General features: G+C 40.6%; 1 protein-coding gene across 1 annotated transcript in view; it reads right to left on the bottom strand.

Moving 5' to 3' along the window:
• Positions 1-25,435, bottom strand: part of extl3 (exostosin-like glycosyltransferase 3) — a 35,552-nt gene that overhangs the window by 9,696 nt on the left and 421 nt on the right. The window lies entirely within an intron of this gene.

The following is a 25,435-nucleotide window of genomic DNA, read 5'->3' as shown; positions in this document are numbered from 1 at the left end:
TCAAAAGGTTTGACTGAGATTTAAATTTCAGTTTCAATGGAATCAAGATGTCTCTTTATTCTTCCGGAAGCCACGCTGTTAAGTGTTAAGTAACACAAACTCATTAGCTACGCCTTAGATTTTGATCACTTTTCTCTTTTGCATTAATGAGTCTTGTTTTGTCATTACATAGAAACAAGAGGTAAAATGCTGCAGGGGCTATACATTATGTATAAATAAGTCTTTCCACAGTTAGCCACTGTAAATGCTTGTCCCATTTTTCACCGCATTCTGTGCATAACTGCAAAGTCAAGGAGAAAAAAAATTCATCAGTGCTGCTGCAGTATACCATTGCATGTCTGTTCCTTTCAATTTCCCCTTTTTCCAAGTCACACAAAACAGAGGAGAGTCATCCCTATTAAACAACACAGTGGGCAAGCCGACACCAACAGCACCTCCAGTATATCTAATTAAAGGCCTCCCCCCTGCAACCAGGCATCATCGCTGACTCAAATTACTGAGCATCCCTGATAACAGTGCATCTCAGAAAGTAATTTTGTACCGCAGACAAGAAAAAAAGGCTCAGGTTTTTCACAGAGGAAACGAGCCGCAGCTTCTATTGCAGAACTACTGTTGGTCTCTTGCCAGTTGCAAAGATATTCCTGTCTGGGAGGCCACTGCAGGTGAGCTGAAATGAATCTTCCTCGAGTCTCGAGCTCATTTTCCTGTTAGGAACCGGTTAGATGAATCAAAAAGAAATATGAAAAAAAAGACAGCTCTTATCAAACAGATAATATGGAAGTAATAGTAGCTCCAATTTAACAGGCATCAAAATCTCTGAAAGATTCTTACATCATGAGCGAGCATAATCTATATTTCAGCAGAGATTGTTGCATTTCACGAGACACACAGACGGTCTGACCTCTGAGCTATATAGCTATGTCGCACCACCAGAGCATAGGCACAGAGAATGTCAACTGATGGGCCAAGTGCCAAACAGTCCTTATCACAAAACACTATCGAACCCACAACACCGAGAGCAAGCCTTGATTAGGTGGTGAAGTTCAGAGTGACATAGACCACAGGTAAAAAGGAATTCAAGTGTTTACTTTTGCTGACTTAACAGCTTGTCTCGATAAGGATATCATCCCGTGTTACCAGTGAACACAAACCTCTGTAACGCTTTCATTACAGCCCGGTTAAATAACAACGTAAACAGATACCATCTTAAAATCCAACACAGGAAAAAGCCATCTTTCATTCTGTCTAAGTCAAGAAATCACCTCTCTCTGCTGCCTCCTTGTGACTGGCATTTCTGATGTTTGGAGATTACTACTACCACCCAACTTGCCTGAAAAACAGCATATTACAATACAGCTGGGCGAGTGTGTGTGCGTGTGTGTGTGTGTGTGCCTGTCAAAGGGAGGAATGAGGAAAGGTACCGGCCAATCACGTGGCAGGCACGTGACTTCAGTTTGCCTATAATGACCGACATCATGCTGCTACTTGTCTCCTTGTAGCTGCATGTCTGAATGCACCCTAAACCATACATACCCGCAGGCTGCATTATATCAACTCTCACACAGTTTTCTGCTGACATATGAAATGTCTTTGGAACATACCTTTACACACACCTCTGTCCTTGCATTTCGCTTTTCACCACGTAATAAAACATGTTTATACTAGGTCAATCATGCATGCATGCCTTTTTTCATTTGTATTTATGTTCTTGTTAAATGGATTCATTGCTTTGTCAGAAAAGAAACACCAATTATAGTGATATCCAATGACATAAAACAGAAAAGTAGCAGATTTACGTTCTTGAGAACCTGAAAATTGCAAATCCTTTTCCCGAGGTACAGTTTATGATCAGCTACAGTGCAGTGGTGCAGTGAAATAAGGGAACAAAACTATCCCGGTTCACATTCGACAAGAGGGTTTAGTCCAACAAAGTTACTACAGGCCCATTGATTATTGGTGTAGTTAGGAGGGAACATGTACAGAACTATCTCCCAGGACTGATGACCCTTTGAATGCTGACCCCCTCGTCCCACTGCTCGGCGATTGTGCCTGAGGTGCAGAGTGACCGAGTGGCAAATATCACAGCGCTCTGATTAATGGCTCCATGGCTGCTAGTGTCACAGGGGTAATGGCAAACAGATGTTGGCAAACGTCGTTGCTAAGCCTAATCTGGGGCCATAAACATGCTGGTTTAAGGCTGTGCCCGTGGCTGATGCTGGGAAATGCAACACACACACACACACACACACACACACACACACACACACACACACACACACACACACACACACACACACACACACACACACACACACACACACACACACACACACACACACACACTCTTTATAATCTACAGCATGTCTTCTTTCCGTCGGCCTAATCCGACGGCCTTCTGTATGAAAAAGGCACAGGAAAACATCGATTGCTCTGGAGTTAGTTTTGCGGGGATCAATGGTAATGGCATCACCGCCAACTGCAAACTGCAAGGCCATTTGGTGTTAAGCACCTAAAGTGCTGCCGTGGGTAGCCATTTTTGTAGCCACTTGTATTCTTTAGGCATACAAGGCTGCACAGGTGTAAGAATGAGCTATATAAAAAAATTGCACACAGTTGTACCGCCAACATGCCTGCCCTTGTCTTGATCTCATACAACACAGTATGGAGTTACAGCAAGGTAAGGTAGGCTATACCATGAGTTGAAAAGTCACTATTATTATTATTTTCCTTTATACTGTTCTGAGGTATTAGGACTGCTTTTAGTAAAATTTTGTTTAGAACAATTAAATTATTTATTGTATTTTGTTTTCGTACAAGTGTATTCATGTTCAGAATATTCTTTATGCTGTTAAAAAAAAAGATAATTGTCAAAATCTAAAGACCGGGGGGAAAATTGCAAAGTATTTGTATTTCGCGATGGTTGATCGTAACCAAGTTTTAAGTAGGGCTTCAAGATGTCATCAGGCAATTTATTGAAAACTGAATTTAAACTCAAATAGGCTGTTCATCATCTAAATCAAAAGTTAAAGACCATAGCCTTAAAAACTCAAAGTCCACGTCAAAACTCACAAAGGATGCACAAAGTGGGTTTCCCAACAATTTTCAGGAGTATATTATAATTATCCTGATAAGATTTCTCAGAATTACTCCCTCACATATGAGGACTTGTCTCTGTATATTACAGTGTAGATATTCCATTCCTCAGACTGTAAATCCATACAGATTTGATATACAATCCAGCTCCTTTTTTTTAGAGGGCAAAATTCTGCAACACTTTCAATTCTAGTGATCTGCAGTCTTTCTCAGGGGAAAGGAGAAGCCGGAGCGCAGCCGCCTCGCCGATGACCCAGATAGCAAACCTTTTTGCTCCACACGGCAAGCTTATGACTTAGTCAGCAAATTACTGGTTGGGCCTATGAATATCGCAGGCTGCATCAGTATAGCAGTCTGTTCATTTGATTTGGAGCTATTAAAAAAACTAAAAAACAAGATGCATGTAACACTGCCTTCGACATCAATCAAGATCAAGTTCTAAACTCGTGCCAGGTCGCAGAGTGGGAGAGAATGTAGTGTTGGCAGGCACTCGGAGATGCATCGAGTTGTGATTAACGCCAAGCAGGTCCGCTATACGAAACATAAAAAAAAAAAAAATGGAAAATCTAAACTGAAGTCATGGTCATCTGAAGTCAAAAGCATAACAGCAGCAGGTGCAGAGCTGCGAGTCTGAATAAAGAAGTGGGACGCCGCTTGAAAGCTCTGAGACATGTGAGAGCAAACGCTTGTATAAATGTTTGAACAGCCTCTCTGCACACTGACTCTGCTTTCTTAGACAGTCCTGAGATTCCTCTATATAGGAAGCGCAGACAGAAACCTAAGACCAAATACAACAGATTTGTACTCGCCCACGATGAACTCAAAGGTCGCATCTTGTGTGGGGAAGATGGAGGGAACAAGGCAGCAGGAGCAGGTATTGAATGAGTGAAAAAGCTGAAGTTTTTTGGTACAGCATTATAGGGTTGTTTTGGCCTTCACACTAGGCATCTGACAGAAATGTGAGACAAATTGAGGGATTTGAAAGGGTGACGGAAAATATCTTTAATAAGTCCTGGTTAGTAAGGCTCCAAGAGGTAGCAACAGCAGGGACTGAAATATGAAGGCTATGGTTCTTTGATTTTTTCCTTTTTATGTCTCAAAAGAAAGAAAAAAATCACTAACTTATAATTATAAGGCTGACACAGATTTCCCACACCACTTCAAAAGCTCGATTCCACTGATTTATGCATGACTCACCGCTAAGTCAATTGGAAAATAAATAATGAACCAACTATTAAAAAAAGTGTTATTTGTCAGACAATCTCCTTTGTGATCAATTACTCCGATAACCCGAAGTGAACTCACTGGATATTTAGATGTGCTTTTAGCTTAATCTGTAGATCCTTAAAAGTTGAGGTAAGCTTTATTCATACAGCGATCACTTATAGTGTGCACGTTTCATAAAGCCGATCTCTCAGTCACTCGCTCTGCATGTAATAGGCAAATAAACTTTTCGGGGATCCCACTACTCAGAACCAATCAGAAGAGATAACACTACAAACCGGCACCCGTCTCACTGCCGGTGCACGTGCAGAGCGACAGATGGGTGAATAAGTATGCGCCTACAATGGCGGAGCAGGTAAAAATCCTTCCCAATGTCTGATTTGATGGTTTTTATCATGTTTTATCACACTTATGGATCTGAGATGATGCTAAATAACTCGCTGCTTGAAGATTGGAGTGCATTAATGTGGTGACCTGGGGACGAGGGAGGGGACCGCTAACTGCAGTAACTGACAGGAAGTTAGCTAAACTGACCATTCCACTTTCTGAACCTTTAACAAGCTCAAAATTACCCTGTTTACATTTTAATGTATAATGTTGATTCATATTTTATCATATTTTTGAATGTTGGCATGCTTACATTTGCAAATTAGTACTAAACACAGACTACAGCTGATGATAAATGGAACAATTTGTTTTGTAAGTGTGTAGAGAAGACATACATTTGCTTATAATAAAAAACAAAATTCAACCTTGTGGTTGTGCCAGAAGAAAAAAGTAACTTAAAGTCACTAGGAAAAAATCCTCTGGGGACCGTTAATGTCTGCGGTTCATCCAATTAGGGCTGGGCGATATGGGCTAAAATAATTTTTTTTTACTATATCTCGATACACGATATATATCTCGATATATTTCAAATCTCCTCTAGAGCACATCCTACATGTTCAATTTAATTATTTTTTTGCATAACATCACACCAGTAATATGATTTAAATAGTCCCTGCAAAATGTGTCTGCACTAACGATGCATTAGGCTACATGAAACAAAATCTTGTTTATATTCTTTAGTGCTTTCTATTAGAACAATTTGAAACTTGCACATGGCAAAGAGTTTGCACATTGTATTGATTATTCCACATCCTTCCACTCCCATACAATGGATCCAGCAATATTTTATTTGGGAACAGTTTTTTCCATCTTCTGTTAATCTGTAAACTGAGAACACTAATTATTACTCATTACAACCACTTACTAATTGTTTATCACCACTAACCCCCTGAAGATAGCAGCCACACTTTAAATGCAAAAACAGGTTTTGCTCCATAATAGTAATCTAGGTTTTATTTTATAAAAAATACTCGCAAATGTAGCCTACTTTACATAGACTTTTAGTTAATAAACGGTGTGCACCTCCTTTGGTGTTGACATGGACCTATTATAAGAGGCTGCAAGTAATAAATGTGATGCCGTGGTTGTGTGACGTTGGACCAAAAACTCTCCGTGAAGTCGGAGTAATCCGCCCCCCGGCGCTCGTTCGCCTTCCTCTCATAAAGACCAGGCTCTGTACAGCGGCCGCTTATGCTGTCAAGCGCCCGCCTCCCCCGTTCTTTCGCATGTGTAGCCACTAGCCTTCCTCTCATAAGGACCAGGGCAGGCTGTGCTGTGTACAGCGGCCGCTAATGCCGTCATGTGCGCCCGCCTGCCCCGGTCGTTCGCCTGTGTAGCCTTTCTTCTCATAAGCATGGACCTACAAAAAAGGTCCATGCTATAAACGACGGCCACCATCGCCATCTTTCGCGCCCCCCCTCCACCCGCTCGTTCGGCTGTCATAAGAGCACAAGAGCCCTCGTCTTTTTTTTCTCCCCCTCTCGTTGTTTTCACATGGCGATAAAAGTAAACACACACAGGGCGCACTGCAGACTACGTCACAGGTGCGCACCCAGGAGACTGGGAGGGGGGAGTGAGTGAGTTGCCAAGGCATGCGAGTCTGTGAGGCAGAGAGCCACAGGAAAGAGCGAGAGAAGCAAACACCAGCGAGTTTGCCGGTGGCGTCGGCAAAAAAAAAACACATTACGTGCCAATTTGTATTCGATGGTCGCGATCAGGGTCATTTTATACATCCCGTGGAGAACATCTCGCGATACATCGCATATATTCGATATATCGCCCAGCCCTACATCCAATAGTTGTTGAGATATTCCAGTCAGGATCAACGGGGTCCAGGGACCAATCGGCCGAAAAATGTTCCTAGTGCGGTAAACATTCTGACATTTCATTCACGTATCTGTGAAACAATATATCTTTACAGATTATCCAAATATCCACGAAGGCTTGAAATCAAACTGTCCAAGGACAAAGAGGGGACTCTTTCTGCAGAGTCACCATGTTACACACATTAATACCCGACTATTTCTCTAACGTCAGCCACTTAGCTCTTCCACTGCCGCAGGAGGAAGGTCATGTGTTTTGTAGGAATGGGACCACTTATTGTAAACCTATCCGTCAATAGGAAAATGTACTACGTTAGAACAGGTGCTGCTGAGGGTATTGATGGTGTTTGTCATTTGTTTCTAATCACTCCATTGTGTCACTTTCATTTTACTGTACAAGAGCTGTAGCAACTATTAATGATAATCGACTGAGAGAAATCTATGCGGAAATAAATAAATAAATACATTGAATAAGTGGTTGACCTTTTTTAGTATTCTTCTTAATTTGTGGATTAATTTTTTTCTCTGTTCTCTAGGCATTTTTCTAGCAATAGCGGGCCCCCTTTGTTTCCATACATATACCCTTTATTTACATATAAGTTTACATAGTCTAGGCTGTGTATGAAAAGTTGTTTCAGTCAGTGCACACACAGTACGGACTGGTAGCGGACCGTGAGAAGATATTCACTGATTTTGGCGAAAATAGTTTTTGTCAACAAGCATTCTCCTCATCCACCTCCTAATCTAAAAAAGGAAAATGTTGGTTAGTTACAGCCCCTACACTCTATTATCAGTGTTGTAACCTAGAGATACACACAATCGTAGCTTACTGCAGCAGTGGCGTGACAGGCCTGTGGCGGTGATGCAGCTGCAACTAAGAATACCATAACGCCTGCTGGGACTGCAGGTTACCGTGATGCCCATTGTACATGCAGACAACCATTCCCGTAATTAATTGTGATTTCATGCAGAGGATCGAGAGAGGGCATTCCCTGTGGAGGTGATAGAAGGGGGGAAAAAAAGATGGAGGCAGCTGCAGGGGAAGTTGATAGTCGTAGGGGCTGTGTGAGTGGAGCAGCTGTTGCAGCCATGGATCACAGCTCATCTGCAGGCGCATGACTGAACCATTTCGAGGACCCTTTTCACCGGTAAATTACAGATGTGACTCCTCGCTGTTTAGTGGTACTCAAAAAGGTAATGATAAGTGAGAAAATGAAAGGCTTTTTAAGACCTAAGAAGTCAAATTTTCCTCCTACCGAGTACCTTATTAAGGAAAACTACTTGTATTGATTAAGTGATAATTCAGATCATTAACAGCAAGTTTTCACATAGTTTTTCCTTTCTCTTCTATCTCTTAAATAGGGCATACAAAGAAAGAAAATGTATATATATATATATTAAGTACTGGTGTAATGAAGATCTTATGAGACGAAAGTTAGTACTTCATTAACTAATGTATTTGTCTGAGAAAGATCCGCTTTCAATGCAATGATAAAAAGAAGTTTTCAACTTTTACTGTGCCTTAAATGAAGCAGTATGATAATGTATGATCGTCAGAGGAAAAATGAGACTGTTTCATAAACATATTAAAGTTCCTCTTAGGAGGTTTAATGTACACTGCTGAATACCATTGGGTTATTTTATTGGACAAGACAACAAATACCCAGTTTGTCATAGAGTCGGATATTGTGCTTGCAATTTCTTTTACTACTTCCTTGCATTTTATATTTTGCAGTGTTTGCAGCCTTGTTCAGGGCTTGGGAAACCTGAACATGATGGCTCGAGATGTCCACGGATACAGTTACATGTAAACAACTAATCTAGGTTTCCGATCGCTGTCTGCTACATGCAAAGGTGAGTTGTCAACCTCATGTACTAGTAAGCGAGAGAAAAAAAAAACTTATGCAGTATATTATATGATGAATTGATGGAATGATGGACACCAACCGTTCACTGAAATAGAGAAAATAAACGATATGGTTGCTGTCCTTTTCCTTTAATGGTGATCAACAGGAGGAGCCAAAATCCAACAGAGCGTTTAATGCAACAGAGTCCTGGTCGACAGAAACTAAATTAGGTTCATCCTCAACTGCTGCAGGAAAACTAAACTAGAGAGAGGCTGGATGTGGAAGAGACAAAGGGAACTCTACCACTTTCTTATATACAGAGAAAACAAACCATAGAGGTGTCATAAAATCCTCTATTAAGAGTATCATGTAATTTCACATCAGGACATTAAAATATATTTAACGAAGATTAGTTTCTGAATTCATATCGTTAAATGGCCCAACTCTAAAGTGGTTTATCGAAAATTAAATATGTTGCCACGGAGGCTTAATTAAAGAAGTTTTTGTTCATTTCAGTTATAATAACAGTATCAAAACTTTATGCGCCACAGCGGTGAAAACTTTAAAGAGATTCTGGTGGGTGACACTTTTCTGCTGTTCCCTTTATGATCTGATAATGCCAGAGAGATGACAACGAGGCCATAACGATCATCGGGAGTATCGGGTTCGGGATGACGCAGCACAGAAGCAATTAAGAACGCCTTCAATGTGGACACCCTCCTACTGGGTGCCAAACATATGAGAGATATGAGAGTGCTGCCCTTTATCTCTCAGCGTGTGCATTAAAACAGCAAGACAGATGAAGAAGTCATACGGGGGCAGACTGGAAAACCCACCCTTCACTAGGCTGTTGTTTCGAGGCAAACATGACACATACATGATGACTCATTAATAACTGTCTCCTGAATACCATTTTGTTATGGGGCATAGATAGAGAGAGATGTAGATAAACAGAAATAAAGAGACCGAGAGATGTAAGCAGAGAAAAGAGAGGCAGAGGAGAAGGAATGAGTTCATAATGACAGATGGGTGCCTTCCAACCTCAAGAGCTCCTGCAATATGACAAAGATTACACAGAAGGGCGATTCATGAGAAGGAAAAGGTGCAATGTGCTATGTCCTTACAGGATTAGACATTGCATGACTTTTAAGAGACAATCCAAGGGAAAGCAAAAATAAAACTATACAAGGTATCTAAAAATACTACAATCTGTGAACATCTTCAGAGTGTGGCCCTGTGTTTGTAAAAGGCTGGGAGAGCGGATAATCAGCACGCATCACGGTGGCTTTGAAGCGACTGCTGTCGTCGTCAAACGCCGCGGCACAAGTTGCACTGCAGGGGTGAGACGGGGACAAGTGGGGGGGAATCTCACGGTGTTGGTGAGACTTGAGAATGTGACAGCCAATTACAGTCAGAGCAGACGCAAAAGACTCACACAACCACTTCCAAATTTTTCTAATTGGCTCCATCATCTGAAAACCTTTTGACATTTTTTTTTAAATATTTAAAATTCACACAGTACCGGTAGTCAAAAAATAGGTTTCCCCAAAATGGTTAGTAAGCATTGCTACGGTGGCCTTCAAGGACAACAAGCCAGTCACTAAAGAGGACATAATCCGACACTGCCTCAAGTCTTTCTTCTACAATATCAAGTGATGAGGTGAACAATAATTTAGTTATTTATTCTATAGTATTTCTTCTTCGTTTTCCAACAGGTGCATTTCCCCAGGACACCCCTATAAATAAAACGCAGGCTGCAAAGTTGTCTGCTCAGTGCTACTGTAAAAACATTGCGGTGGAACATGGTGGCACAACTTGCTCCTATGTAAAACACTTATAAAAGTAAAAAAAAATATATATATATATATATATTTTCAGAAATTAAACACTTTTTAAAATATACTTAAGAATACTATATTATTCATACCATTTCTACCAAGTCTAAAGTAAAACGGCAAGTCCCTTTACACACTGCAACTTTAACTATGATTCTACTGGTATCAATTGGATGGTAAATGTAATCTTTTTTAACCAGAGCGCAGTTGAAATATGTCTATCTTTATGCCTTTGCCCCAGACAGACAAAACAGTTTAAGGTGCCTAAAGAATGTGTTAAAGATACAGACTGAATGTGCATTTTTCAAATTCAAATGTATGAGATGAGTCCAGTGGGCGAACACCAGGAAAGATGCACGACTAATTGTGGTTGATGTGAAGGCGGAAAAAGCATTTGACCATTTTCTCTGCGTTTTTTTCCGCTGGCTTTTCCTCTTCCTGAACGGCCCGGTTACACGTTTGGCTTCTGAAATGTTTACTTACTTATACGCTAGACTGTTAATGAGGTTATTTACAGCCTCGCTGGGTTCACATAGTGCATGCATGAATTCCTGTCTTTCTAAATATCTTCCATTTCGGAAAGAGAACTGCTATAGCTTGGGCCAACTGTGGAGACTTGGACACCGAAATGGAACTACACATCGGTAGCCAATATTTACTTCAATATCTTTCACTCTACTCAGAAGTATAGAAAATGTATGTCAGGTTGACATAGAGCGGAGGAGGAGAAGTCAGAAAAAGTCACATCTGCAGAGATGAAAGATAAACTATAATTTGCTCCTACCGTTTCTATCCGTGGGTGTTTACGTGTAGCAATTCGCTTTTCCTATAAATAAATTAGATGACCTAGCTTCCTTCATTAGTCTACAAGTTGGTTGCTGATGAGCTTCCTGAATTAATCAGTGATGTTGCAGCCCATGTCGTTGACTGATGAGGGGAAGGAACCACAGGGACAGAGAGACGGATGATACACTTGTTGAGAGAATGTTCATCAACGTTTCATTTTCAAAACTGGGAGTATTTTTTTATTTTTTTTCAAAACCTACAAGGAAAAATCCTCCAATGCCATTTTATTGACATATCACTTCGTTCCCTAGGAGGTACACAGACTGCGGACTGGCCAACCTTGACTTGTCTGGTCTGTCGCCTTTGAAATAACACTTTATTTAACAGCTCCTTTGCCCAGAGTGTAAGCTTCATTTACACATTTTTCTGGTTAACATTTGGAAGGTGTAAAAGGTTGTATATAATCACTTGTAAGCAGCAATGAGGCACCACTATTTATGTAACAAGTCCAATATTCTGGAAATATATTCAATATTGGACGATCGGTCACAAGACATTTTTTGGTTAACAAAAGTTTAACCAAGCTTCCGGCCCATGTGCATGTCCCTTGTGACACACCAACTATTTTGACGAGCCCCCCCCCCCCCCTCCCCCCCCACCCCACTTCTCAGAGGGGAACTTCTGTGCTTGAATGCCTGCAACTCTTATTTGACCCATTCATTACCAGAAATCTAATTACAGGCTGCCACATGGTATTCATTTAAGCATTTTGCGACCACGTAATTACGTTAGGCAGTGATGAAAAGCGACATAAAAGGGGCAGGCTACAAACAGGCCTGTCAAACACTGTCTAAACTGGCACAAACAAGCAAAGTGTATTGGGTATTGTGGATTAATAGTCTTTCCCACCTTCAGCAGCAGTATATTTTTGTAAAAGCATTAAGAAATTCACATTAACTAATCTAATGCTTCATACTTCTACAAAATAAAAAAACAGGGTTATCGGATTTCTCTAACCAGTGGCATATCAAGTAGGTCTTGCTACAGCTGTGCTAACTTATATAGAAGATTATTCCTTTGATTAATCAAGAGCTTGGAATATTTCACATGCCGAAATCTCACAAGTTTTGAAAGGCATGGGCCGACCTTTATCTGGAGCAAAGTGAATCCAGCCGCCACAACTACGAACTTGAACAACTCAAGTCCTACAACAGTTTCTTCAAGTTAGAAGAATGAGGGCAGCAGGGGAAAAACAATAAAGAGTCTTTTTGTATTCCAGAGTGGAAAGTGCTTTGGTGATTGAATACACGTCAAGTTCACTGCGGCAGAGGCTCTCGAGTGTCAAAAGAAAACTTTTTTCTTTCTTTCTCTCTCTCGCTGTGGCAACATCTAAGGTGAAGTTAAATAATGTCTTCCAGATCCCGTCTTTATGTATGCAAGTCCCATACACATCAAGATAAGTCCAGGGGAGATGGAGAAACACTGTATGTAACAATGTTGTTGGTGACAAGCGTTATTGTCACCAACAACTTTTTTATACACATTTATTTAGTTATTCTTCATTTATCCCATAGGTGATAGTAAGTCAGTACCTGCTTGACCTGCAATACATTGTAGCCTATTCTAGTCCATGAGCCAGGGGGGTTGATCGGTATCATTTTGGGGACAATTGCTATCATGGTTTTTTGACAAGGTATAAACCCCTTGTACTAGAAAAATCACGATAGCAGTGACGGGTTGGTAGCGAAATCACTTTTTTCAGCTCATGAAGTTACTAACCCCCTAAGATAAATTGCGTTTTTTGGATCCGGTGTATATCTGGTTTAGGCTCATGGTAGGGATATTGTACATATTCTGTAATATGATGCTTGGTATCACTGGAAAGGGGACCTTTGAGGCTTTCATTTAAGCCCAATACTGAATCTGTCCGACAAACACAGAGGTCACAAGACCTCTTTAAACCAGAAATATAACACATTTTCTCACAAGTTCCGCCGAAACAGTATGCTTTCTTTCATTCCTGTTGAATGAAAGAACACCAGGGACACAAAACTCAACAACTTCAGTACTCAAGGCACTCTGATGATTCAGAAAATGTATAATATACCCATACTATTTATTTGTGAGAGGTGATTATGAGCCTTAAATTAGACTTGTGCAACCAGTACAAGTCTTCAAAATAGAATGGAGTGGATAGAATGGACAAATAGGGAGCCCTATTAGTCCAGCAGATATCTGAATGCATTTAGCTTTTTTTGATACAAACATGAGCTCTGGCACACTGTTAGAGCATGCCCTAAGAAAGATTTTTGGCTATAGGGCCATCACCAATTTCTCTTATGGTTGCTATGGCAATCATTTTAAAAAATGGCCGCCATTTGCTGTTACAGTATCAGTAGCTTGGGTTGTAGAGCACCTAGGATCTTGATTATGGTGTCTAATCCTACATTTTCAAGGATGAAAAAGGCAGTGGTGCTATTTCAAACATGCTAGAAAGTGCCCAACTTCATATATCTGGTATTCAGGGAACAAAATTATGGTAAAACCTTCAAATAGTAGCGGAGTTATGCGTATTTTCATGAAATACAGAATCAGTTCATGAGTTGTGTTCCTTACAGCTCTGGAAAAAATTGAGAGACCACTCCAAAAGTTCAGTGTCTCTTGTTTTACTCTTTAAAGGCATATGTTTGAGTAAAGTGAACATTTTGATTTTATAATATAAACTACCAGCACTGACAACATTTCTACCAAATTCAAAATAAAAATATTGTCATTTAGAGCATTTACAATGAGTGAAAAATCCAGACTGGTCTCTTAATTTTTTCCACGACTGTATATACTTACAAGTAAATATATATTTCAAAGCCTGACCAATACTTCGGTTTAGCCTGTTTGAGAGGTGTAATTGCTATTTTATCCATGTAACCTACTCTGAGTAATTCAACATTGCTCTAGGTTCCGAAGGAGAAAAAAATTAATTAATTAATAAAAAATTACCACAATGAAAGTACCAGGCAAGGTAAGTTGCAAGCAGTAACTTTTACTCATAAAGTTGTAGGTAACACCCAAAACACATATGCATATTCATCATTTGAACATACAAAATTGGCCTAATTCTACTTGTACAAGAATGAGGAATGCTAAACTACATACAAACATATCTGGCATTCAGGGAATTAAATCACAATAAAACCATCATCACATTTATAATTGTTTCTGAAAACACAGTCCACCAGAGTGGCAAAGGGAACTATACTGAAGTGCTGCCTTGACACATTAGCAATGTCCACTGCACCACTTTTTACATCCACAGCAGAGGAGTTCGCGACAGGCCTGGGTCCCTTCTGGAAGTGTTGTCCAACCATCATCTGTCCCTAACAGTGACAAGCTTGATAGGCAGCTGTCTTGTGTACTGAATCAGTGCTGCTAGTGTTGGGGGGAGTCCCTCAATTGATGTTCCTTTCTGGGTGAAGAGCTGCTTCGTGCCTGATTGACAGATCCCTGGCTGCTGCTGCGGTCATATAGCAATACAACAAATCGCTCCAGAGGCTCCATCCAGTTGTCTATGGAGTCAGGTGTGGCAGCAAAGGCACAGAAAGTTATAGTGACATCTTCAAAGCTCCTCCATGTATATGCAGTTTTCTTACCCCTGCCACCAAAAGATGACTCTGTGTCACATCCAGTAAAGGCATGGAACCCCGGCAAGGCGATACATCGTTCTGGACCTAGTGCCCTTGCCATCTTGTGAGCTGCTAAATGCCGAAACTCTTTCCAGCTCCAAAGGCAACCCACAGCTCATTGATGTTGAGAGAGTGGGCTGCAGTTCCTGCCAGCACTAACACATCTTTGTCAACTGTGCGTATTGATACACTGTTATACCCTTCCTTCACAGCATCTCCAAGGTGCAGTAGGATGCGGGTATCAGCCTTCTCATGTGTGAATGGTGCAAGACCTTCTACATCTCGAGGCTGAGTGCAGAGGACTTCAGCATGATGGGTGCTAATCACTTTTTTTCAGTGTTGAGGGATTTCAGGGTAGCAAGGAAGGAGAACAGTTCAGCCTTGTTGTCATCAATGCGAAAAAACTCTGGCCAGTTTCCAGGAATGGCACTCGACGGCTCAACTCTTCTACAAACTCCACTTCCTCTCTTGCTGCGTGTTTTAGGCCTGTAGACTGTCAGGGAACTATTGATCCCACACAACATCCACTCTGTTGACATGCTCCAGCTTAGACAGGATGTATGGTGAGAACACCTTCTGTGCATATTCAGAAAAGGTCTCAGCAGCACCAGGTCGTAGCATGTTCACGAGAGCAGCCCCATCAAGTATGTTGACCTGTACTATGGAGTTGGATTTGTTCTGTTGTGATGGAATCAGGTTCTCCAAACAGCCCACCAAGTCTTGGTTCCAGTTCTTAGCTTGCCCATTTGTTACGATGCCGGCGGACACGCCTGGTTTTCTTGCAAAACAAACTCAACCAGACTTCCATCACACATCTGGGATACAATATAAAGCTGAGAGAACTGGGAGCAGTCACTCTTCAGGGATGAGAGCTGTTGGGACCTGGACTTCTCTCGGACTGGAGGCCGGCTGAATAAAGGGGAGGCTGTTCCTTTTGATGGGATCTTTGACTGCTAAAGTAAATAACCAAGGCACGATCTTGGTCAGGGCATCTATATAGAGCTGGAAGTTGGCCTCTCTTATTGATCAAACATATATATCATTAACTCTATTTCCAGCTGCAGGACAATGGACCAGAAGTGGAATGGGGGACATGACAAAGCTCTTTCACTGCACCAATCTTCCAAGGACATAGGATTATTTCCCTCCTCCTGGTCATTTATGTAATCAGTGCAAGCCCTCTGCAGGAGAAGATATAGGCTGCTGGCTGTGACCTGATGAGCAAGGCGGGTGGGTGTCACGTGACAGGCTTTCAGAAAGGAATCGGCTGTCCCTTTTGTAGCAACTCCAGCTTGCAGAAGTGCTCTTGTCCACCCGCTACCCTCCAAGATGTGTCATCTTTATGTGGAACCCACCAAACATGAGAATAAAGTTATCTTCACCATGAGTTGCTGGTCAAGTCCACTGGATTTGTTTTGCCACTGCGTACAGAGGTTGATCCAGAGTGTTGATTGTTACCTGACCAGGACTAAGAATCTCCACTGCCTTCTTCACCACATTCAAAAATGGCGAATCATGGCGACAAGATTTGGCTTGGTCATAGAAAAGGGGAAGTAGAGAAGTGAATGTGACACTGCTCTTTGGTATTGCATTTGGTAGTTGAAGGCATGCGTGGTATGCAGCCCATGAGATGGGTTCATCCCCTTGGAGGGTGTCAGTGGCCAGCACAGTTTTCATCTGCTCGAGCCACTTGTGAAATAAACAAGTGCAGTGGGTGATGCTGTATTTATTCATTAGGGCTGAAGTAGTTTCATTAGTGTGATAGTAGTCCTTGTGTTTAACGGGCACAAGCATACTAGTAAAATGTAACATACCTGTATTCTTTCTGCATGGCTTAAGGCATCAGCTGACAGTCTACTTTGTTGGGACCCTCAACCTTTGGTATAGGTATCCATTTGACTACTTCACACATCCTTTCCAATAACTGTCACAGGACCAGTTACAGACATTTTAACGGAGAACCACTGACAGTGGATTGATTAACCGGAAGTGATCACAAAACAGACCGACTAAAAGGACTATTGACAACACTCATTTATTTTGATTTGCCCATATTTTTATGTTCAAATGATGAATATATGTGTTTTGGGTGTTACCTACAACTTTATGAGTAAAAGTTGCTGCTTGCAACTTACCTTTGCCTGGTACTTTCATTGTGGTAATTGTTTATATCACTTAGCTCCTTCGGAACCTAGAGTAATGTTGACTTACTCAGAGTGGGTTACACGGATAAAATAGCAATTACACCTATCAAACAGGCTAAACCGATGTATTGGTCAGGCTTTGAAATAGATATTTACTTGTAAGCATATAAGGTCAGCACACAACTCATGAACTGATTCTGTATTTCATGAAAATATGCATAACTCCGCTACTATTTGAAGGTTTTACCATAATTTTGTTCCCTGAATGCCAGATATATGAAGTTGGGCACTTTCTAGCATGTTTGAAATAGCACCACTGCCTTTTTCATCCTTGAAAATGTAGGATTAGACACCATAATCAAGATCCTAGGTGCTCTACAATCCAAGCTACAAGATACTATAACAGCAAATGGCGGCCATTTTTTAAAATGATTGCCATAGCAACCATAGGATAAATTGGCGATGGCCCTATAGCCAAAAATCTTTCTTAGGGCATGCTCTAACAGTGTGCCAGAGCTCATGTTTGTATCAAAAAAAGCTAAATGCATTCAGATATCTGCTGGACTAATAGGGCTCCCTATTTGTCCATTCTATCCACTCCATTCTATTTTGAAGACTTGTACTGGTTGCACAAGTCTAATTTAAGGCTCATAATCACCTCTCACAAATAAATAGTATGGGTATATTATACATTTTCTGAATCATCAGAGTGCCTTGAGTACTGAAGTTGTTGAGTTTTGTGTCCCTGGTGTTGTTTCATGCCACAGGAATAAAAGAAGGCATACAGTTTAGGCGGAACTTGTGAAAAAACGTGTTATATTTCTGGTTTAAAGAAGTCATGTGACCACTGTGTTTGTCAGACAGACCCAGTACTGGGCTTAAATGAAAGCCTTAAAGGTCTCCTTTCCAGTGATACCAAGCATCATATTATGAAATATCAACAATATCCCTACCATGAGACTAAACCAGATATACACTGGATTCCAAAAACGCAATTTATCTTAGGGGGTTAGTAACTTCATACGCTGAAAAAAGTGATTTCGCTACCAACCCGTTACTGCTATCGTGATTTTTCTAGTACTAGGGGTTTATACCTTGACAAAAATCAGTATGAGCCTTTGTCCCCAAAATGATACCGATGGCCCAAATTTGGGGCCCTGGCTCATGGACTATTCCAACCTTTTGAACAATGATCAATTTTCAAGTTTGAACCACATATTTCAGTTGCAACTTCTTGAAAACATTAAAATTCTAGAACTTATCATATAAACAAGGTAGAGTCATGTGTTGCTCCTCTGTACATTGGGAGATCATATTGGATGGTTTGTGTACAGGAAGATGGGGAAAGTACCAGCCAGATCTTTAACCTAGTTCCATTACAAGTTCCCTCTTGAATGACACAGTTCTTTTCGAGATGAACACACACGGAGTGGAATGCCTCCATATCATATAGTTTCCCAGCTGTGATCACATTAAGCCACTGGGGACAGATAAACAGCTTTATAAATGTGCTGGTGGACAACTGTCTACATACGAACAAGACTAACAGTGGTGGAGACACCGAAACCTTTGATGACAACAGCTGTTATCAAAGACTACCAACACTCACTATCTCCGATTTCTCATGGATAATAAAAAGGCATATTACACATTGATAAGTCTATTTGTAACAGTAGACGCCAACGTTTTAATCACAGGTGCCAAAATAAATACATAAGATTGATGTCTCAGGGCCCTGGTGTTGTGCATTAAGGTTTAATTTCATTTCCATGGCTTAAATGGAACACACTCATCATCATTAATGTTATTTGTAACTAACACCTGATTCCTTCTATAATTAGTCAGAAGGTGCAGAGGGGAAAGGCCTATTTAGAACAGAGAGACCCAGTGTGTCCTCGAGTCCACCTGCAGTAACTCCCTCGCTTACTTTTGACCATTTTCAAAGTGGAACATTTTCCTCAGCACATACACCTACAAGATGTCACAGCAATGAGAAGTAAGTTTTGGTGGCTTTTTTCTCCCTCTGCCCGTCTGCTCTCTCGAAAAAGTCTCGAACAGCTGTGCCCTCGGAACAGTCAGCAAATGGAAGCAAGACTCCAAATATTTGCTTTGGAGACTGAATCTAATTGTGAGGTCTCTGCCAGTTTACCTCCCCCGGCATCAACAACCAAGCGCTCTGTGCCAGCCCACGGCGTATCTGCAATTCAGGGGTTCGTCCATAAACCACCAACTTGTATGTACGCCGCGATAATCACATAGAAAAAAATATATCTGGCCAACGCTCAAAAGTGATTCAAATCCGCAGAGTACCGTCCTCCTTCCCTCAATAAGTCCGATTCAAACAGGCACTGGCTACTTGAAATGCATATCCTATTTTTACTGTTATAATCAATAGTTTTATTCTGTCTTATTTTGGTTTCCTTTATCAGTTAACTATTTTCCATCTTATTCTTATGTCATTTTATCCTGATTACTTCCACATTTACTTGACCATCTTTAAGTTTATGAAATGTCAGTGAACTAGGAAAAAACATTTCCATCAAATGTTCCCTGAGTGCAGGGTGACATCTGAAAATGTCTCTACAGTACTGTACTGTAAAATCCTCCTTCAGCCTGGCATTGAACTGCAAATATTTCACATAACAGTTTGCGGGTTATGGGTAACATGTGAAAATTAACACACAAGCTGTAAAATCCTGCCCTCCATAACTAATAAATCCTCATGTTATCTTGCCATAGCAGTGGCAGCGCCGGCCCCGCCCGCTCTCTCCCTCTTCTGTATAGCAGGCTGGCCTGGACCATAACAGATTGACTCAGCCCCCTGCAACAGCTGCCAGAATCCCGCAAGCCTTGTCCTCCAGACACTGATGGATTGTGGGAAGGGAGCCAGGGTGATTAGCCCTCTGACACGGGAGAATTATTGCAGTGTGTGTGCCCACCCCAAAAGAGATTGCACCTGAGCGTCAGCGTAGGGGCACTCACACTACTTTAAGTCATGTTGTTAATGTCCACACGGCCTGGACTTGAACTCAACTCAACGCCAGTCACAACAACAAGTGGCAGGATTGTGTGTGTGTGTGTGGGCTGCGGCTGATCAAACTCCTCACTGTCTGGAGTAGTGGTGATCGACCGGAATGAGTTTTTAAATGGCTGATGAAGATATGTAAAGAAAAATATATATCCCTGTATATTTAATTGTCTATTGCAATAGGCATTCCCTGGTGTGGACTTCTGGATTTCTGTCCAGCTGTCTGTAATTATTGAAATAGAAGGTAAATATTTGGGCAAAAACATTTTTTAAAGCGCTAACATTGCTCCACAGAAGCCACACTGCTGCATGCAGTGTCTGCAGACATTATTTGTTTACTTTTTCTTTCAAAGGTTTTTTTATTAAATCACAAAGTACTATCATGCATCATTTGTTTACTTTTTAAACTGGCCTTGGGCAATTCATTGGCCAACCAATTTATTGGTTTTACCTTTAGCTGGAGTTAAAAAATGTAATCAGGGAGATAAAATACAAAGTGAAGCTATGTCCTAATTTTGACAGTGATTGGATTCTTCAAGGGATCACATATTCTGCTGCATGATTGGTTTAAAAGAATAGACCTGACAATTCATATGTCAAAATATTTTTTTGTATCTGCTTCCTCGCCATACAGCACTCACCTTGAGCTTGACAGTAACAAAGGTCCACTTGGTAAAGGTAAAAAGGTGCCTCTATGGAAGGAGAAAAACAAATTATCGGGGAAATCCTTCAGCCCAACTAGCGGCCACCATGGCACCAGAAAGCTGCTGTTTACTTAATTGTGCCAAAAATAACACTAGTCCATCTCTGTCAATTCCCGGCGTTTTTCTCCTCTCCCATCTACGAGCTACAGCATCTGTTCACTTTTATTCGCGCCATTCATTTCTCTCTTGCCTAGTGCAATAATAATAAGAATCCAGCTGCTATTCAATAAAACACAGAGAACAAGCTGTCCTAGGTAAATGTAGCCGAACTCTTCCTTCCTCTTAAAGCAGATGGTCATTAGAAGGAGAAGAGATGCGCCCACAGACACACACACCAGGAACACTCTGCTCTCCAGGTAAAAAGCTAAAATCTCTGCACTTTCCCAGGCAAAAAGTTGACACTTTGACAGATTGCCATTCAAGGTTCAGCAGCTCTATTCAGTCATTCAACCAGACCCTCATTACAAAGACATTAACGACCACCAAGCCTCCAAGTTCAACTCTGCAGCCAATTTCTCTTGGTCTAGTCTGTGAATTTCTATCAAGACTAAAATCCTTTATAAATGGTCGAACAAATAAGAAAACTCCATTCCTGATTAACATTATAATTATGACCGTCAATCCGTCATCCCTATCACAATACATGCCAGTCAAACGGTCTCTTTAATTCTACCTCAGAAGCAGGGAAATAGAGATTTGGGAGGACCTATAGTGTGCCAATTGTAGGTCCAAGATGTCCTGACTGTGAATGATTGGCTTGTCTACAGTATGGCTCCAAATAGCCCCACTGAATCAGCCTAATTTAAGAATGAACAGCAACTAGACATTAGCACTACTTTTCCCAAGGAACAATCAGAGTCTATTCACTATTAACTCGGTACACTGGCACCTTCTATCAGTCGCTATTGAAGACAGATGGAAGAGGTGTGGACATTTTGACGTGTTATGGCGAAATATGTCTCAGTCCCGGGGGGCATTGGTATTGTTCACATTGTTCAATGGCAAGGGTCCCAGACGAATAAATAGACAAGAAGAGCATCAATTAAGTTATCAGTTACACATGTTCCTTCCTGCTTTAAGAAGTCATAATAGTTTCCGTGAAAAAGGCCTTAGTAAGATAGAGTGCACTCCTATGATTCCCGGGGCAAGAACATCCTCAGATAATGCTTTATTTCTCCAACATACCAGACTGAGAACAACCGGTCCAGAACTATTAACATTAATAAATGGCTAAAAAGGTCCAATTATCAGCCTCTGCATCAGGCCAAAATATTCTACACTGATCAAACACTACTGATAATGCAACCAGAAGGGCCTGTACAAACAGGAGAATACAGAAAAGTGCTGCACCAGGCGGTTGTCCAAGTGTTTAATGAGGGCAGCACATCTACATGCACCCCGTCACATAGTGGAATGCTGATTGTGTTTATTCTACATTCATTGTGGCATTCGCTCATTATACTGTGTGACCACAGGGAAATAAGAAAAATCATTCAAAGACAGCGTGGCGATCACGCCCCCTCCCCCCCCAAGAGAAATAGATCAATATCCTTGTCCACAGTGGTGAAACACAGTGTCCTGTACAGTGCATATCAATGCTTGCTGTAGTCCAACCTAACCTTAGCAAGGAAGACTTTACAATCATACAACTGGCTCTTTCATTGTTTTTATTTTAACTACATGATATTCATATGACCATATTGGTTTTGGACAGCCTATAATGTTCAATTATAACTAACCTTTTTGTTTAGTTCACTGTTAACACACGTTGAAATAACATACTGCTGTTGTTTCTATCTCAGCAAACCAATTAAATATCAAAGAGAGAGAAGAATGCCTTTAAATAAATAAAAACTATCTCTAACAAACACGAAAATATGCTGTGATGCTTTCCCAAATGTATGATCAACATCTTTGTCTCGCGGTAACTGACACCCATTCCTCTATAACACAACAACACAAATATAACTCAAAATATTAAAAAAAGGTGATTTGGCAAAAAGGCATCCTCATGTCAAGTAGAAGTGCACATGAAGGCATTGCTGCAATGATTCATGCAATCCCTTTCCAATTTGACCACAAAAGAATTGAATATTAAGCGGTGAGCCAGCCAGCAACTCTGGTAAGGTCCGCTATTAACTTATCAACATTGGGCTTAGAAAGTTTGAGTGAGAACGGATTTACTGGTTACTGAAACATGTTATACAGGCAATGCCCCTGCAGTAAACCCAGTATTCCTTCAAACAGGCAAAGCCTTGACTCAATAGCCACACTACTGGGCTCTCAAACTACAAGGGACCGGCTCTCAGAGGTCGAGCTAACCTCCTCTGTCCCATCCATCATGGGTTGATTAACACAGTGAAAATTACACAACATCTGCACTCAGTTGCCAGCCTATTAGGAACACCTCTAGCTAAAACAAATGCAGACAATAACACAACAGCAGTGCAATAAATCCTACTCAGATGCAGGTTGTTAAGTGTCAGAGTTTGTGTTTTAGGGAAGGTCGTTTAGGAGGCTGCAGTTTATGCTGCAGTTGAATTACATGGTGTAATACTGAGAGTTGGGTCTCATTTAAATATGTGCCCTTCCCTCAGCGTAATCAATACACAAAACAAAGCAACTTGTTACTTTTTAAGATGAGTTATAGGGAATCCATCCTGTATTGACAGAGCAAATCATTAAAGGGGCAATAACTGATGACTTCCTCAAAGGCGAGGAGGTCACGTTTGAACTCATGGGGAATAAATTGTCTCGGCTGTTCTTCGTTCAGCCGTGGGTACAGAAGGCGAGGTAGCTCGACTCGCTTCCAAACAATTTCAAGCACTCGCGATTTCAAAGAATGATTGTATTTATTTTACAGCTTAAAAAGGAACAAAACTTTCTTCTAAATAAAGGAAAATATACTGGCAAACGAATAAATCATTGAAAGCAACGAGTGAACTAAAATAAGCGGTCGAAAGACTTTTTTAACCCACTGCCTCTTTCCCTTGACACTTAGCTTTTCATCAAAACAATACACACACCTGGCCTAAGTACCTGAGTGGTGCGTAAAGCCCGCCCACAGACCTCTACAGGTAATCAAAAAACAAAGCAGCCTAGGCATAAACAGTATTAATAATATGCTAAACTAATTAAAAATGTAGCTTTCATTTAAAACATTTCTACTTCCATAAACAATAAACAAGTCAAACATCTTTGTGAACAGAAAAATCAATAGCCTCATTAAAACGGCTGCGACATAAATTATCACAGTAATGCCTTGCTAAATGGCAAAGGCAAAACAACAATACCGAACAGAAACTAGCCATACTTCTGCAAACAGAACTTCCATGGGCAAACGTGTAGTTTTATAATGAATTAATAAATCATAGGGGCAGCAATAACAGTTTTCGTGTTTGTGGTGCTGTTGAATTGCATTGCGTTAAATTGGGAATTGTTTCTAATGTGCAGTGCAGCCTCATTTAAGGGATGGCAACTGAGTGATGCTCATGAAAAGGCTTGTTATTGTTACATTTTAAACTGTGTTATCGGGAATGAGAACAAATCATTAAAGCAATACCCGACTATCTTCTCCTCTAAGATTTCAAATATGTAATCCAGAAACCAATCCTCGTCCAAACACAGCAAACAGAACTCCCATTTGAAAATGTTTAGTTTTATAATTGGATAGTCAATAGCAGTAATTTAAGTTTTCGTGTTTGTGGTGCCGTTGAATAACATTATGTTAAACATAAAAAAAACTGAGTGTAATCAACTGTGAATTAAGTCAAAAAATGACTGATTATTTTAAAATGTGTTGTAAGGAATCAATCATATTGACAGAGCAGATCATTAAAGCAACGATTCCTTTATGGTTAGCAGCAGGTCATGTTTAAACGCTCAATGGCAAAAGCACAACAACAACAACAACTGATAGAGCAAGACTTCAATCGTATACTCCAGAAACTAAACAATGTCCAAACACAGCAAACAGAATTCCCATTTGCAAATGGTTAGTTTTAGAATTGGATAATAAAATAAAAGCAGTAATAACGGTTTGTGTCTGTGGTGTTGGTGAAATGCATTGTGTTAAACTGGGAGTTGTTTCTGACATCTAGTCTACCCTCATTTAGTAATGGGACAGCAGGTGATTGTAATCAGCAGTGAATAAAGTGAAAAAGGGACTTACTATTGCCTATTATTGTTACAATTAAATGTATTACATGTACACATAATGTATTGATAGAACAAATGTTACATTTAGCAATATCTGACGATTTCCTCTGTGGCGAAAAGGTCGCTCTGAAAATCAAGGCACTTCAAACGTGTTATCCAGAAACTAATCCCACACAGCTAACAATTAGCAAATGTTTAGTTTTATAATGGGATCATCAATTATATATGCAGTAATCACAGCCTCCATGTATTAATACATAACATGATGGCCATTGTGTTGCAGAAATTATCCACGTTGTGTTAAAGCATGTTGCCCTCACCAGAAGCTCATTATGATAATATATAATCTGAATAAACAACATGACAGTGTGCGCTTTCTATAAAGCAGGTCGACATTAAATTAGCAGTTTTTTTAATGGAGTTAGGCGTGACGTTTTACTCGAGTTAAAAGAGAAGACCGTTTAAGGATATGTGGGGTTAACAATCAAATATTAAGAATAGGGGTTTTATAGGCACAATGTTTTTCAAGGCTAGTTCTACACAGATCTAGCGTCATCAAGGGAAAGCACCGACATACACCGGCTTTGGTTGACGTGTGTCTCAGCCGAGATCAAAGCAAAACACACTGACGACTTGCAGCGACCACTACAGATAAAGTCTTTATGAAAACCCAACAACCTTTTACATTTTCACCAGTTGCACAGACCTTACATTAGACACAATGAA

The sequence above is a fragment of the Ammodytes marinus genome, assembly GCF_949987685.1.
Source record: "Ammodytes marinus genome assembly, chromosome: 19".
In the NCBI taxonomy this organism is placed as follows: domain Eukaryota; kingdom Metazoa; phylum Chordata; class Actinopteri; order Uranoscopiformes; family Ammodytidae; genus Ammodytes; species Ammodytes marinus.
Note: the sequence above shows the minus strand (reverse complement) of the source record. Positions and strands in the feature narration are given on the sequence as shown.